The sequence below is a fragment of the Dendrobates tinctorius genome, unplaced genomic scaffold (genome assembly GCF_039654945.1).
Source record: "Dendrobates tinctorius isolate UK_male_01 unplaced genomic scaffold, ASM3965494v1 ptg000105l, whole genome shotgun sequence".
Classification (NCBI taxonomy): Eukaryota; Metazoa; Chordata; class Amphibia; order Anura; family Dendrobatidae; genus Dendrobates; species Dendrobates tinctorius.
The window spans coordinates 6,850,001-6,867,382 of record NW_027361773.1 but is presented as its reverse complement, the minus strand read 5'-3'; positions in this window follow the sequence as shown (position 1 = coordinate 6,867,382).

Below are 17,382 nucleotides of genomic sequence, written 5' to 3'. Positions count from 1 at the left end.
CTCATGATTCACGTTCAGGACGTGGCCCCAACCTGCCTCGTCTCTGGGCCCATAGTGACTGGCTCTGACCTGTTCCTTCCAGTCCAAATCTGGACCTATTACCGCTAGCCAGCGCTGCTCCCTCTCCCGGTGTTCGACTGCCAGTTGCCGAATGGTAGCTTGACAACCAGCCCAGTTCTCATCATCCTCCCGTTCCTCCCGGGACTGATCCAGGCTCGTTTGGTACCGTGGCGCCACCATCAGGGGTTCCGGTGTTCCCCCCCGGGGACAGGTATCCTGGTCCCAGACCAGATCTAGCATGACCTGGCCAGCTGCTGTGACCGCAGTACACCCCAGGACCTTCCCAGGTGTAGGGGCATCAGATGTACCTGAAGCCTCCCGGCGGTGTGGTCCCTGCTCCGGTGCAGGCATAGTGGCGGTGGGCGCAGTCCGGTGGGACACCGGGGACGGCGGTGGAGCTAATGGCAGCTCCGGGTCCACAGGGGTGTATGGTGGGACCTGCATGGCCGCGTCAGGTCCGGGCAGGAGCTCCTCTTCTTCCGCTTTGGCTCCCGAGGCCTCATACAATTCATCCGGTGGTGGCGGCAGAGAAGGGACTCCGGATGCTGTCGGTGGTGTGGCAGCGGCTGCAGGCTCCAAAGCATGTGTCTGGGGAAGCTCCGGAATTGCAGCGACGGGTACCGGTGATGGCGGTACCGCTGGCGTAGGCCCCTCCTGGGTGTGCTGCCAGTTCAGCCTCCACAAGGCCTCTTGACTCAGCTGCAAATGTTGGGTCAGCCAGGCAACCTCTTCCTCTAGCTGCCGGCGATTCAGCCTAGAAGCAGGGTCCGAGCCTTCAGCCATGGCGCCGTGGAGATCCAGTTCAGCCTCCCCACGCTCTGCAGGCCTCCTTCCCTCTTCTTCCATCATGGCATTCTGGCATTCTTCTTTCTGCCTCGGCCCCTTTCCCGCCACTGGCTTCTGACCCTCCTTCTTGGGGCGGCGTCTTCTTCCAGTGCCTCCATACCAAGCCAGTATACGAACACCTCGGGGGGGTGGGCCATGTTGCTATCACATAGAAGTTTAGACAGGGGAGGCCCAGGACAGTCCGCTCTCTTTTCTTAAGACCACCCGTATGATCACGCCCTTCTTCTCCAGGCTGTCGGCCATTTTTAGTATTCATTTCACAGTCTATCAAAGTGGGTCTTTCTTCTGCACATTCTCAAAAGTTTTAAGTCCAGCAAATCTTAGGCACACAGAACCCGATGGCATCGGGTCTCGTCATCCTGTTCGTGACGCCAGAATGGAGTGCCCCACCAGGGCCTAGCGGGGTACTCGGTACTGGGCCCGTTGATCTCAATGGGAGCTGTCACGGAAGCTGTGACCTGGCCCGTGGCCCTGGGGCTCCATGGCAAAAAGGGGATGAATGAACAATGAAATAAAGTTTATGAATAGTTCGTGACGCCACCTGTGGTGTTCGGCAAGTGAGGTGTTAGGCCGACGATGCATGCAGATCCTCTAGGACTGGTGGTGGGTTGCAGCCAAGATGGTGAAGCTCCCCACAGGTGGAGCTGTAGTCCCAGTGCACTGTAGATGTAGCAATGGAGGAGAGGCACAGGTGGTGTAGAGGCTGGTGTCCAGATGTAGTAGTGCAGGGTGTAGTGATGCGGGAATGAGTGGAGGACACCAGGGCATGTAGTTCCAAAGCTTTACTCACAGTGTGCAGTTCACACAGATACCTGCCTCCGTGCTGTGTCCTCCGGGTCCTTGGCTCAGTCAACCTCCAGGCAAGATAGGATGCTCCCTTCCAACACTCCGCCAACATGTACCTTTCTGAACGTCTCCTCTATAGCGTCTTTAAGTGAAGTACTCCTAGTACTGAGTTACACTGGAGTGCCTCCTGACAGATGTTCCCAAGAACTCTACTTGTATGGCAGACAGCTGTAGCCTGTTCGGGGACTCCTTACTCCTGAGTCCCAGCTCACTATCCAAGTTGCTGTTGTGCCCCCAAGTCTTAGATGGGAGAAGTGCATTTACAGCTCACTACTCCACCGGTGTCTGCTGCAGGACCTTCAGTATCCATACAACCTCGGGAACCGGGCCCCGGCCTTGCGCTTAGACAGGGTTCTTCCTCTAACCCACGTCCTCTGTGTTCCCTTTTACTCCTTTGTTCCGTACTAATCCCTCTCTCTCATAGAAGGTCAGGTTTCAGTCCAATGTCTTTCTCCTTCTTTCCTTTCCTGTGCCTGCTGGCTCAGATCACTGAGGCAGCTGCAGCACTCCTCCCTCCATCCCTCTTCCAGGGATCCTCACTCCTCTCCAAGTGACTCTCTCGCACTCACTGACTGACTGAATGACTGACTCTTCCCGCTCTTTATGTATTCTCAACTCCACCCGCCTCCCAGCACGCTTCGTGTTCCAAGCAGGGAACCACGAAAGGTGCTCTGCTACTCTCTAAGCAAGGAGCCGCAATGTGGCTTTGCTACACTACTTTGTGGTGAGGGGTGCAGGTGTTGGAGCGTGGTTAGGAGTTCCCACCTTACCTGGATGGTGGGGCACCACACCTCAGGAGGAGGTGCAGTACCTCTGCGGCGACTGAAGCCTCAGGGGCGCCACAAATATATATGACAAGTCATGCCTCTTATTAAGACCACTTGGATGTCTAGTATTTAAATGATAGATCCAAAATACCTCTCGGGTGAGAAGACACCGTCTGATGTCTCCTCCCCGAGGTGGTGGATTTACACGATAAATCCCCTGTATTTTAAAATGGGACGTACTTCTAGCATGACATTCGATGAAATGCCTGGAAGCCGCTGAAATATTTCTTTCAAAATTGTTGGTATTAGTTATGTCACACAGATGTTCCCTAATTCGTATTTTTAATTGTCTGGATGTGCATCCAACATAAAATAAATTGCACTCATCACAATTAATTTTATACACAATATTCTTTGTTACAGTTAATATAGTTTTTAATTCTAAACCTTAGAGTATGGTCACTTTTAATAAACTCTGTTGATATCTGCGCGTGCTTACATGTTTTGCAACTATTAGCGCCGCATTTGTAAAAACCTTTAGTAGTGAGCCAATTTTCTTTGGGTTTTTTGCAATTTGACGAGAACATGCTTGGTGATAATATATTCCCCAGGGAAGGAGCTCTCCTAGATACTATGTTCACACCAGACATTAAAATCTGTGCTAGTTTGTCATCCTCATAAAAAATAGGTAAATATTTATGGACAATTTTTTTAATGCACGAAAATTGTGGGCTATATTGAAAACAAATGTATGGTTTGTTGTCCATATTATTATTTTTATTTTTCATAGAAAATGACATGATTAATTCTTCTCGTTTTTTAGTTTGTACTATTTGTTGCGCTCTGGTCAGGGTCCAATTCGGATACTTGCGTTTCTTCAATTTATTTGTGACATGTTCAAATTCTTTTTTTAATACACCACTACAGCTACAATTTCGTTTGACTCGGGTGTATTCACCCACTGGAATTGATTTTATTGTGTGTTTATTGTGACTACTAGTTGCATGTAGGATGGTGTTCCCACTAAGGGGTCTATGATGCGTTTTTGTATGGATAATATCACCATCCATGCCCACCAAATCCAAATCCAGGAATGAAATTTCCTTGGGATCATATTTAAAAGTGAATTTAATGTTATATTTGTTGGAATTTAGATATGTTATAAAGTCTGGTATGGCAGATACATCCCCCCCCAAATAATTAAGGTATCATCGATACACCACCTTGGGGAGGAGACATCAGACGGTGTCTTCTCACCCGAGAGGCATTTCGGATCTATCATTTAAATACTAGACATCCAAGTGGTCTTAATAAGAGACATGACTTGATGTTGCACTATTGCTAATGATTTTAACGTTGTCATATGTATTGTTATATGTTATGGTTTTTTTTTGTACAAAGGATTTGTTTGAAGTGTCATGTGGTTTTTGCATGCAATTTTATTTGCTAGTCTCACATATATAGCCAGTCTGAGTTTGAGACTGAGTACGGCTTTGATAAAGACCATGTAAGTCGAAACGCGAAGCCTTCACTTTGTCCTGTCCAGGTGCGGTTATATGGAGAGTCAAATGATGTGTTAATTTCAACTCTATCAAATAAAGAAGAATTTTATGCAGCTGGAGCAAAACCCCTTTTTTTCTGATTTTCCTGACGTTGGTCTGCACGGAGCTCCGTGAATCTGCTATTTGCTACTGGTGAGCTGGCTTCTTCTTCTATTTCGCCATTGTTTATTAAACTGTTGCTTCCCTTAAATTTTATCAATTTTGGTAAAAAAAAAAAATAATGTGGTGGGGTATTGGCCAGTTTGTGTACATTTTAAGCAGGTTGAAGAGAATGGGATAATACGCTCCACAGACCTATTCAGGCTGCAGCCTTACCCATATTGGAACATGGTCATTGCCACACTAAGGCTGGAGTCACACATAGTGACTCACCAGTGATCCTGACAACGATATCAATGTGTCAGGATCGCTGGTGAAACGCTATGTGATCGCTGGTGAGCTGTCAAACAGACAGCTTCACCAGCGATCAGCACAGTGACGCCCAGCGCCCAGCGACGCTGTGCACGTTAGTAACCAGCGCGCTGATGTAGGAAGCTGATAACTAACGTACACATCGGGTATCCAAGGGATGTGTGACCCTAGATACCCGAGGTGTACGTTAGTTACCAGCTCCCTGCATCAGCGCGCTGCTAACTAACGTACACATCGGGTATCTAAGGGACGCACGTCCCTTGGATACCCGATGTGTACATTAGTTACCAGCAGATCGCTGGTCTCCCGCCTGTCACACGCAGCAATGCGTGGTGGCCAGCAGGAGACCAGCGAACAGAAAAAAGTCCTGGCCTTTCCTTCAGCGATCAGCGATACCGGCGGGGGGGGCGGTCGCTGATCGCTGTCACACACAGCGATCTCGCTGGTGAGATCGCTGTTGTGTCACAAAACTTGTGACTCAGCAGCGATCTCGCTAGTGAGATCGCTATGTGTGACTGGGCCTTAAGGCCTTTACCTGAGCTCTGTAGTACTGCCTGTCACCTGAGTAATACACTCCACAGACCTTGTCACTCTCTGGGACATATCCTGTAATGCTCCATTGTTGCTCAAAACCAAGCAAAAAATAAATTATGCCTAGTTTGCAGAAGAAGTGCATAGGCTTGTGCAGATTGGTCAATGGTACTCCTGTCTCTTTCCCTTGAGGAGGCTGCTTCCAAGTAAAATGAGGCTTGTACATGTTCCTGACATGGGTTTCAGGCCTGACAGACTGACCACAATACAGTACAGGCCCTCGCTTGCATACACTGTATTCATAATTTAATAACAATGTTTTTGGTGTCTGGTAGACTCCAATTTACTAACATTAAGCATACAGCTTTCCTAACTCCTGTATTATATTCACCTTACAGCTGGTTCACCCACTATGACAGTGGCTCCATTGGGATCTGGTGGTCAAAATGAACTGTGGAGCTCACAAAAATCAGGATTCCTGCTGGCCCTCTGAAAATGTGAAATAGGGACCGCATAATGGCATGGCGGTGGACGTGGTGGTGGTGGGTGAAGCCCAAAATTCAAATGGGAATGTTTTAGCTGGCATTGTAAAGTGATGGGAAATATGTATTCAACTATCTAGCTAACAATTTTGTATGAGGGAAGGACCTCCCAAATGTGGGAGTGAGAGCTCTCCCAAATGTATGATACAGGGCTACATGAGGGCCCTTCCCAAACTCAGGTTTTAGGGTACCTGTGGGCCTTCTGAAAATGTCAAGTGATGGTCACATAATGATATGGCAGTGGATGTGGTGATGATGGCAGACAATGCCCAAAATTCAAATGGGTATGTTTTAGCTGGCATTGTAAAGTGATGGGGAATATGTATTCCACTATTTAGCATGCAATTTTGAATGAGGGAGGGACCTCACAAATGTAGGAGTGAGAGCTCTCACAAATTTAAAAGGAAAAACTAAAGCCAAAGCGCTCCATGTAAACATATGCTAAAGGAGAGGTATAATTTTTGAAAAAAAAAATTATTTTGCGTTATATATGCAATTATGAAGGAAAAAAATATTTCTTAGCATTTTTCCCTTTAAAAATAATAGATTTGGTTTGGTAAGTCTTATAAATCCATAAAAAACTGACACAATCGTCTGACATTATTACCAGATATCGTACGTGAGTCAGAAAGACATGCAGGCACCTTCTCCATGCTGCTCCCATTTAGTTTTAGCACTTTCCCATCCATTTCAGCTTTTTTCTCAGGCCCCCAGACCTATTTATTGGGTCCAGCAGAGTTATTTGGCTTTCCCTTTGACTTGCATTTTATTCATTATTCGGTATTTATACATGGATATTAGAAATCATTTCTGACGATTTTCCCGAATCTGAATATTTCATAGAATCATAGAATGGTAGAGTTGGAAGGGACCTCCCGGGTCATCTGGTCCAACCCCCTGCTCAAAGCAGGATTCACTAAATCATCCCAGACAGATGTCTGTCCAGCCTCTGTTTGAAGACTTCCATTGAAGGAGAACTCACCACCGCTCGTGGTAGCCTGTTCCACTCATTGATCACCCTAACTGTCAAAAAGTTTTTTCTAATTAACTATTTCACTATTTGCTCATCACTAATTATCTTCTTTCGGGTATAAACTCCGATGCCATAAATAACAATTTATACTACACAATAATCAATCTCATAAAAATATAATAAAAATCTTTAAAACATTAAATTAAAGCAACAGTTAATTGAACATATAATCACACACTCCATTTTATATCTGTACTATTAAATGGACCAGCAGCCATGTATCTTAACCCATCAGTTCTAGTCCTTGTGTAAAATAAATACAGTACTTTAACCGTATTACTCTCTGTCAGATTCCTTGACCCTCCATTAGCATTGCATTTCGCTTTCCTCTTCGCTACAATCGGATCCACCCCTCTTACATGCTCTGGATTCTGACATAACATGACAAGCAGCACACTCATCTAGTAAGAGGGTGATGCAGTGTGCAACTACTGCACCACCTCTGGAGCTCACACAGCTCAGGAGGGGGTGGTTCAGTAATCAATTATTCCATTGCCCCCTCCTGAGATGAGAAAACTGCCTGTCATATTCTGTCTGCATGGAGTACTTTAAAGCATCACTTCAGACTTTTCTTATTGCAATGCTGGAGTGGTGCTTTAAATGTAATATCCCTGCCCTGTCTCATACTCAACTGCTGCCACCTTCATCATTTTCCAGCATCTCTCCAGTGTTTCATGGAGCTGAGCGGAGGTCACTTTTCAATAAAAGTCTGAGAGCCTCATTCTGGCTCTCCTAGATTTGCATTGAGAGCTTGTGAGGTAGCTTCTGACACTCACAAGATGGTATCACAAGACCGGAACGATGCAGAAAAAGGTGATGACACCAGAGGTTATGTGACCAGGGGCAGAGGACTTACATTTAAAGCACCACTCCAGCACTGAAAAAACTCATTCTTGAGTGGTGCTTTAAAGATGAGCGGATCATGAACCAATTGAAGTGACAGCATACAAGCACAGCAGTTAATGAACGTTCATTGCAAATATATGGCCATGGACCTGGTCCAATAGTAAATTCACCTATTTTCAAGCCTAGGTAAAGGGCACTTCCATCAATGAACAAAATCTTACAAAGAATAGGGAGGCATGTGCCAAATAAAATAAATATGCTTTATTAATCAAAAAGATAAAAACCTAACATAAAATCTTTTTTCAAGGGAGATACAAGTTGCAAAATAAATTGTCTGCAAGGAAGAACATGCCAGTGCCTAAAGGATAATTATCATTATATAGGCATTTCTTCAAAACCTACTTAATAGATGCAGTAATGTTAACCTAGAGCTCAGAAATCCACAGATGACAGTGTATAATCAAAGGTACATGTAAACCAGTCCCGAAGGCTCTTAGATATATCCACTGGCATGTGGGGGTTCTATACTAGAAACTGACAATAAATAAGTGCTTCGGACATATTTTAGCAGCAGTACAATCTGAAGATCTGATGTATACAAAATGGTGCCAAAAAAATAGGAAGCTAGGATCTAACAACCACATTGAATAAGCATATAGTGTTAGTATGAAACTATGTAACTGTCCAAAGAGGAGGCCAAAAGATCATAAGAAAATATACAGAAGCATGTACATTCAGTAATTTTCAGTGTCCGAATTTAATAAACATGTACTGTTAGTACCAAGTGACGAAAATGTCCAACAAAAGGCCAAATAAAATTTACACATGTCAAAGCTGATGAATATAATAAGGCACAATGGCCAAGCCTTCAATAGGCAATCAGAGTGTTAGGGTTCCTATAAAGAGTGCAAAAGGCAAATCAAATGTGCATGTACAAATAGTTATAGGTAGATAAAGTGTCTCTAGTGCAGTAGGTTGAATAGGGCATGTTACCTGGCAATACAGTGCTGAGCCCCGACGTGCGTTTCACGTAATGCTTCTTCCTAGGGGATTACTTGCAGACAGTTTATTTTTCAACTAGTATCTCCCTTGAAAAAAGATTTCTTGCTAGGTTTTTATCTTTTTGAGTAATAAAGTATATTTATTTTACTTGGCACATGCTTCCCTATTCTTTTTAAGTTTTTTGTCCAAAAGTAATAAACAATAAACAACCCATGTAAATACTATTTATTTGCAGTCCACTATTGTGGAAAATGTATATATGCAACATGGAAATGGGTCATCTATTTAAATACAATGTGAAATTTCTCCTATGGTTTCAACATTTTACATATGTAGATGTTTTACATTTTTTTGCTATATTAAAAGGACATTTATATTTTATGTTTAGTGAGTGTCACCTTTTTAGATGCAAAGATTTCTAGCTCTATATTTTAGCGCATCTGCAATAGTCTGTATTTTAACATTTCCATTCACTGTATTAACATGCATTTTTTAACAATGGAGTCTTCACAACCCCATTTTTCTTTTTTTCAAAGTAAAGATTAGCAGAAAAGTTTAGGGTGACTGTCAAAAAGCAATGGACATACAAAGTAAACTACTAAAATAATGTGGATAGGACCAAATATTTTGACTTACCAGAAATGGGCCCCTTTCACAAGACAAGTTAATGTGCATAACAGTTCTATATTCTAGTCCAATGCTTTCTTTCTCACATTGCCTATTTATTATTCGGGAGAGTAAGTCAGGTTTATTTTGCCTATTTACGCACATCCATAGGCATATAAATAAATATGAATGCATAGATACTTGCACACCAATACTACATTATGGTTCATTTAAAATGATTCCCCTTTAAACTGCCTAAAGTGCTGAGATTTAAAATGCCTTGTGTGACCTATTTGAGCGCCAGAAGGATAGAAAGATGTCATATTTTCAGGATAAGCGAGATATATGCAAATTAGTCAAATTCTTATTTAGATGAGAAAGATTGCAAGAAAATTCACTTCATGCATATCCAAGTGGAATTGAGAAAAAAAACATGTATGCTTCCTTTACGTAATTTAATAGAAAAGTTAAAACTTGATATAGAAACTGAAATTTGTAATTAATGTAAACAGATTAACGGCTCAGCAAGTAATACTTCTGGAATGTAAAGGTGGCCTGAAATGACATACAGTTAATTTTTTCACATGCTTCGTGAAATCTTATCAAGGTCCAAGGGTGTCCTATGAGAATAATTTCAAGGCTGTAAAGTGCTGCGGAATATGTCAGCGCTATAAAAATAAAATGTATTATTATTATTATTATTATAAGGCTCTGAACCACAAATTCTAGCATTTAAATGTACAATACTTAAAATGCAGTCGTGAACTGGCCCGGTAGGGGAACCCAGGTCTCTAGGATACCTCTGAGGAGGGGCATACAGATCAGTCATTGGGTGGACTCCCAGCTGAAAAGAAAGTATTGTGGAGCAGAGAGCCACTGGCTCCTGCCCACAATACCTCTAGACACTGTAGGCTTTTCAGAGGCCAGCTTCAGCAAGTGCTGTCTCAGATGGTGTAATGAGGTCAATGCATTGCACTGCCTACAATGTACGATCTGCAATGGAGGAGGAAGAAATGTAAACAGGTGAGTAGAATATTGTTTTTTTCAATTAGCATGTAAATAGAAGAACATTATACTATATAGGGGTCAGAGAGGGGGACATCGCTCAGTATAAGAGACAATAAACTTTGCAGGGGCTAGATAAGATGGATCTGCAATGGAAGAGGATAAAGAAGCAGCCGGGTGCATGAATAAGTGAGTAGAATCATGGTTTGTTTAATTAGCCTGTAAAGTGAAGAACGTTATACTATATAGTGGACAGAGAGGGGGACATTGCTCAGTATGGGAACATTATACTTTAAAGGGACAGATAGGGGGACATTATAATGTATCCCTCTCTGGCCCCATACTGTATAATGCCCCCCTCTATGCCTCCTTTATAGTATACAGCAGGGGTCCTCAAACTTTTTAAACAGGGGGCCAGATTACGGTCCCTCGGACCGTTGGAGGGCTGGAATATAGTTTAAAAAAAATTCTGAATAAATTCCTGTGCTCATTGCACATATCTTATTTAGAAGTAATAAAACAAAAATAGGAACAAATACAATATTAAAAATGAAGTTAAATCATCAAACTTACCGATTTTTTGGGTTCTTCGAATATCCTACACTTCGAGTCAATTTTTTCTCTTTCTTGATATCATTGTTTCCTAGGGATTCAAAATTGCTATTAGTAAAATACCAACATATATATAGCGCTACAAAAACAATATACCAGCAATAAAACTGCCCACACAGAGACATACAGACTGCACTGCCCATCAATGCAGCCTGATCAGTGCCCATCAATGCAGCCTGATCAGTGCCTATCAATGCAGCCTGATCAGTGCCCATCGATGCAGCCTGATCAGTGCCCATCAATGCAGCCTGATCAGTGCCCATCAATGCAGTCTGATCAGTGTCCATCAATGCAGCCTGATCAGTGCCTATCAATGCAGCCTGATCCGTGCCCATCAATGCAGCCTGATCAGTGCCCATAAAAGCTGCCTGATCAGTGCCCATCAATGCAGCCTGATCAGTGCCCATCAATGCAGCCTGATCAGTGCCCATCAATGCAGCCTGATCAGTGCCCATCAATGCAGTCTGATCAGTGCCCATCAATGCAGCCTGATCAGTGCCTATCAATGCAGCCTCACCAGTGCCCATATTGGTGGAACTCCACTTTTACCTCAGGCTCAGACTGGTGTGGTGCAAGAATCCCCAATAGGCAGCATTGGTCCCTAAAAGGCAGGTAAATGTCCCCAATAGGCAGCATAGGTCCCCAATAGGCAGGTAAATGTCCCCAATAGGCAGCACAGGTCCCCAAAAGGCAGGTAAATGTCCCCAATAGGCAGCACAGGTCCCCAATAGGCAGGTAAATGTCCCCAATAGGCAGCACAGGTCTCCATTAGGCAGGCAAATGTCCCCATTAGGCAGGTAAATGTCCCCAATAGGCAGGTAAATGTCCCCATTAGGCAGCACAGGTCCCCAATAGGCAGGTAAATGTCCCCAATAGGCAGGTAAATGTCCCCAATAGGCAGCACAGGTCCCCATTAGGCAGCACAGGTCCTCAATAGGCAGGTAAATGTCCCCATTAGGCAGCACAGGTCCCCATTAGGCAGCACAGGTCCCCAATAGGCAGGTAGATGTCCCCATTAGGCAGATAAATGTCCCCAATAGGCAGGTAAATGTCCCCAATAGGCACCACATGTCCCCATTAGGCAGCACAGGTCCCCAATAGGCAGGCAAATGTCCCCAATAGGCAGCACAGGTCCCCAATAGGCAGGTAAATGTCCCCAATAGGTAGCACAGGTCCCCAATAGGAAGGTAAATGTCCTCAATAGGCAGGTAAATGTCCTCAATAGTCAGGTAAATGTCCCCACTAGGCAGGAAAATGTCCGCAATAGGTAGCACAGATCCCCACTAGGCAGAACAATGTCCCCAATAGGTAGCACAGGTCCCCAATAGGCAGAAAAATGTCCCCAATAGGTAGCACAGGTACCCACTAGGCAGGAAAATGTCCCCACTAGGCAGGAAAATATCCCCAATAGGTAGCACAGGTCCCCACTAGGCAGGAAAATATCCCCAATAGGTAGCACAGATCCCCACTAGGCAGGAAAAAGTCCCCAATAGGTAGCACAGATCCCCATTAGGCAGAACAATGTCCCCACTAGGCAGGAAAATATCCCCAATAGGTAGCACAGATCCCCACTAGGCAGGAAAATATCCCCAATAGGTAGCACAGATCCCCACTAGGCAGGAAAATGTCCCCAATAGGAAGCACAGATCCCCACTAGGCAGAACAATGTCCCAACTAGGCAGGAAAATATCCCCAATAGGTAGCACAGATCCCCACTAGGCAGGAAAATATCCCCACTAGGCAGGAAAATATCCCCAATAGGTAGCACAGGTCCCCACTAGGCAGGAAAATATCCCCAATAGGTAGCACAGGTCCCCACTAGGCAGGAAAATGTCCCCACTAGGCAGGGAAATATCCCCAATAGGTAGCACAGGTCCCCACTAGGCAGGAAAATATCCCCAATAGGTAGCACAGATCCCCACTAGGCAGGAAAATGTCCCCAATAGGTAGCACAGATCCCCACTAGGCAGAACAATGTCCCCACTAGGCAGGAAAATATCCCCAATAGGTAGCACAGATCCCCACTAGGCAGGAAAATATCCCCAATAGGTAGCACAGATCCCCACTAGGCAGGAAAATGTCTCCAATAGGTAGCACAGATCCCCACTAGGCAGAACAATGTCCCCACTAGGCAGGAAAATATCCCCACTAGGCAGGAAAATGTCCCCAAAAGGTAGCACAGATCCCCACTAGGCAGGAAAATGTCCCCACTAGGCAGAAAAATGTCCTCAAAAGGTAGCGCAGATCCCCACTAGGCAGGAAAATATCCCCAATAGGTAGCACAGATCCCCACTAGGCAGGAAAATGTCCCCAATAGGTAGCACAGATCCCCACTAGGCAGAACAATGTCCCCACTAGGCAGGAATATATCCCCAATAGGTAGCACAGATCCCCACTAGGCAGGAAAATATCCCCAATAGGTAGCACAGATCCCCACTAGGCAGGAAAATGTCCCCAATAGGTAGCACAGATCCCCACTAGGCAGAACAATGTCCCCACTAGGCAGGAAAATATCCCCAATAGGTAGCACAGATCCCCACTGGGCAGGAAAATGTCCCCAAAAGGTAGCGCAGATCCCCACTAGGCAGAACAATGACCCCAATAGGACCCGGCATTAAAGAAAAAAAAAAAAGTACTCACCTATGTCCCCGCGCTGCTCTGAAGAGGCGCCCGCTCGTCTCCGTCTTCTTCCGGCAAAGGCCCAGGCGGCGTGATGAGAATCACGTCGTCTCTGTGCACTGTGCTGCGCCTTTCCTCGGCACCTCGTCCCGCCCGAAATTACAAGGCCCGCCGGCACTGAACTGCAGTGCAGTTCATGAGCTCAAAGTCGGCCTGGCCAGGGGCCGGATAAAAGTCTTTGGAGGGCTGCATGCGGCCCGCGGGCTGTAGTTTGAGGACCCCTGGTATACAGTATGAAGGACATTATACTGAGTATGGGGGCTAGAATGCAAACAATACAATATATTGGAGCCAGAATGGATGTGGACAATATAGTATATATGGGGGCCAGAACAGAGATAGTATACTATATGCAATATAGATTCATAGTTTAATCATACTAGTACCCATAATCTGTAATATTACAATTTTTTTTTCAAAGAAGTCATTCAGGGCCTCCTTGTACTATGGGGTCCAGAATAGGGACTTTACACAATACTAGCTGAAGAGCCCGGCGTTGCCCGGGCATAGTAACTAACTATGATTGGTTATAACAAATTATAATGATTATATCTATATACCGTATATAACGCTGAGTGTAGAGCCCCGCCTACTCCGAATAGCCACATTCACGATAATATCCCACATTATCCCATCAGCCAGAGCTACCGGACTACTACCACTAATATCCCACATCATCCCATCAGCCAGAGCTGCCGGACTGCTACCACTAATATCCCATATCATCCAGTCAAAGCCACCGGACTACTACCCTAATATCCCACATCATCCCATCAAAGCCACTGGACTACTACCCCTAATATCCCACATCATCCTGCTAGCCAGAGCCACCAGGCAACTACCATTAATATCCCATCATAGTCGCCAGACTACTACGCCTAATATCTCACATCATTCCGGCAGATCCACTGGACTACTACCCCTAATATCCCACATCATCCCGTGAGCCAGAGCCACCGGACTACTACCCCTAATATCCCACATCATCCAATCAGCCAGAGCCACCGGACTACTACCCCTAATATCCCACATCAACCCGTCAGCCTGGTGTCAGAACCAGACCACTGAGTGGAACGGTCCTAACTTCCATACCGGGGATCCCTTTAAGAGAGGCCTGGCGTCAGAACCAGAGCACTGAGTGGATTTGCCTTGACTTCCATACCAATGATCCCTTTAATAGAAGCCTGGGGTGGGAATTAGAGCGCTGAGGGACTTACCCTAACTTCCTACCGGAGATCCCTTTAAGAGAGGCCTGGGGCCAGTACCAAAGCACAGTTTGGATTTGCCCTCACTTCCATACCGGGGATCCATTTAAGAAGGCCTGGGGTCAGAACCAGAACACTGAATGGAATTGCCATTAACTTCCATACCAATGATCCCTTTAAGAGAGACTGGGGTCAGAACCAGAGCACTGAGTGGAATTGCCCTAAATTCCATACTGGAGATCCTTTTAAGAGAGCCTGGGATCAGAATCAAAGCGTTGAGTGGATTTGCCCTGACTTCCATAGCAATGATCCCATTAATAGAATCCTGGGGACAGAATCAGAGCGCTGAGTGGAATTGCCCTAACGTTCATACCAGGGATCCCTTTAAGAGAGGCCTGGGATCAGAACCAAAACACTGGATGGATTTGCCCTGACTTACATACCAATGATCCCTTTAATAGAAGCTTCGGGTCAGAATCAGAGTGCTGAAGGATTTGCCCTAACTTCCATACCGGAGATTACTTTAAGAGGGGCCTGGGGTCAGAACCAGAGCATTTAGTGGAATTGCCTTAACTTCCATACCAATGATCCGTTTAAGAGACCCTGGGGTCAGAACCACAGCGCTGAGTGGAACGGTCCTAACTTTCATACCAGGGATCCCTTTAAGAGAGGCCTGGGGTCAGTACCAAAGTGTTGGATGGATTTGCCCTGACTTCCATACCAATGACCCCTTTAATAGAAGCCTGGGGTCAGAATCAAAGTGCTGAGGGATTTGCCCTAACTTCCATACCAGAGATCCCTTTAAGAAGGAAGATGTGCCTATGGGATGGAGGATGTGTGATGGGGATATGGGCAAGGAGGGGGTGATTCATTTCTGTCATGTTCTCTCTGCTCCTTTCTGGGGGGCAGACAATGACTGGGAGCTTATGTTCCAGGGGATGCTAGATTTCTCCCACCCGGTCACTGTCAGCTGAGGTGTTGTCGTGGAATGGGAAAACTGTTGCTCATAACAACCAATCACAGCTCAGCTTCTTTTAAGCAGCTCTGGTGAAATAAAAGATGCTTAATGATTGGTTGCAAGGAAAAATGTTGCTCATAGCAACCAATCACAGCTCAGCTTCTTTTAAACAGCTCTGTTGAAATGAAAGATGCTTCGTGATTGCTTGGTGATACACACATACATTCAATTTTATATATATAGATGTGGATCAGAATGGGGCCATTAAACTGTATCAGTACTGTGGAGACTTGGGGGGTCGGCAGGTGCCCCTGTTCTCTAGCTGGAACTGCATGGACCAGGGATCATCCCACCGGATGCCCAATCTTCCTTTAACATGGGCATAACACTACTCAGACAACACAGGGTAATGGTAAAACAGTGTGACAATGCTTTACTGAACCACCAAACAGGCAGAAAACATGTAGAACAGTCCCTGCAAGATACCTCAAGATGATGCACATTACAGAGTCTCACCCTTCCGCTGACTCGCTGAGATAATGGCAGCTGTTACTTCAGAGCTTCCAAAATCGACTACCCCACCTGTGACACACACACAGAGAGGAGGCAATGGCAAGCTTAAAGGGAACCTGTCACCTGTCTTGTGCGCTATAAGATATATACAGTGTCTTTCAGGGCTTATCTACAGCATTCTATAATTCTGTAGATAAGCTCCTGATTCGAACTGCAAGAGAAAAAAAAATAAGTTTTATTATACTCACCCGGATGGGGTGGTGTGATCCGATAGGTGTCGCAGGACCGGGTCCGGCACCACCCATCTTCCTGCTATGCCACCCTCCTGCTTCTTCATCGCTCCCCGGCATCGCGCTCCTGCACAGGCGCACTTATCTGCCCTGCTGAGGGCAGAGCAAAGTACTGCAGTGCGCAGGCACTAGGAAAGGTCAGAGAGGCCCAGCACCTGGGCATTGCAGTACTCTGCTCTGCCCTCAACAGGGATGAAAAAGTATGTAGGAGCGATGAAGAAGCAGGAGGGCAGCATCTCAAGAAGATGAGAGGGGCTGGATCGGGACCTGCCACACCCATTGGACCGGACCGCCCCCCAAGTGAGTATAATAAAACTTATTTTTCTTATCTTTCAGGTCCGATCGCGGGCATTATAGAATGCTGTAGATAAGCCCTGAAAGGCAGTGGCTGTATCTTATTGGATCTACTAATTACCGATAAGTGAGGTATTATGCTCAGTGAATTATCACCATTACTATAAAACACTGCAAGATTTTGTCTAAACATTCATTTCAATCCCTTTTGAGCAACCTATCAAGAGGTTTTTTGAATCTGAAGAGTTCTGTGTTTTGTGTCTTCTGTGAAAAGGCATTTGCCTCCATCTATGTGCTATTCTAGCACAAGCTATTGTAAAGGTACAGTTATTTACTATTCGCACACCTACCCTCTAAACTAATAATTGCTTTGACTTTAGGCATCCACTACTAAGGGGGCTCGGTATCAAACTCTTATATAACAATTTTTTCTACAGAGGGGCACTCGCTTCAACGGTCCTATGTAGATGTACCCTTGGAAATGAGCACTTGTCACTTTATAAGAGTATTTATATTGCTTTTATTCTGTTTTAATACTAATTTATTACCCTCTCATTTTTAGTGTATCCCTCCGCACCCTGCAAATATAGAGGAGACCTATACAGTATATCCCGCTGCACCTTGTATCTGATTTTATCCATGGCCCAAACATACACAGGCACTTTGTATCCCTAGCGCAGGTATAATTTCATTTATTTAAATTTTATATCCCTAAGTGGTTTTAGGTCTTTACTTGCTGCTGATCCAAAGTATTTACATTAGCGCCACTAGCCT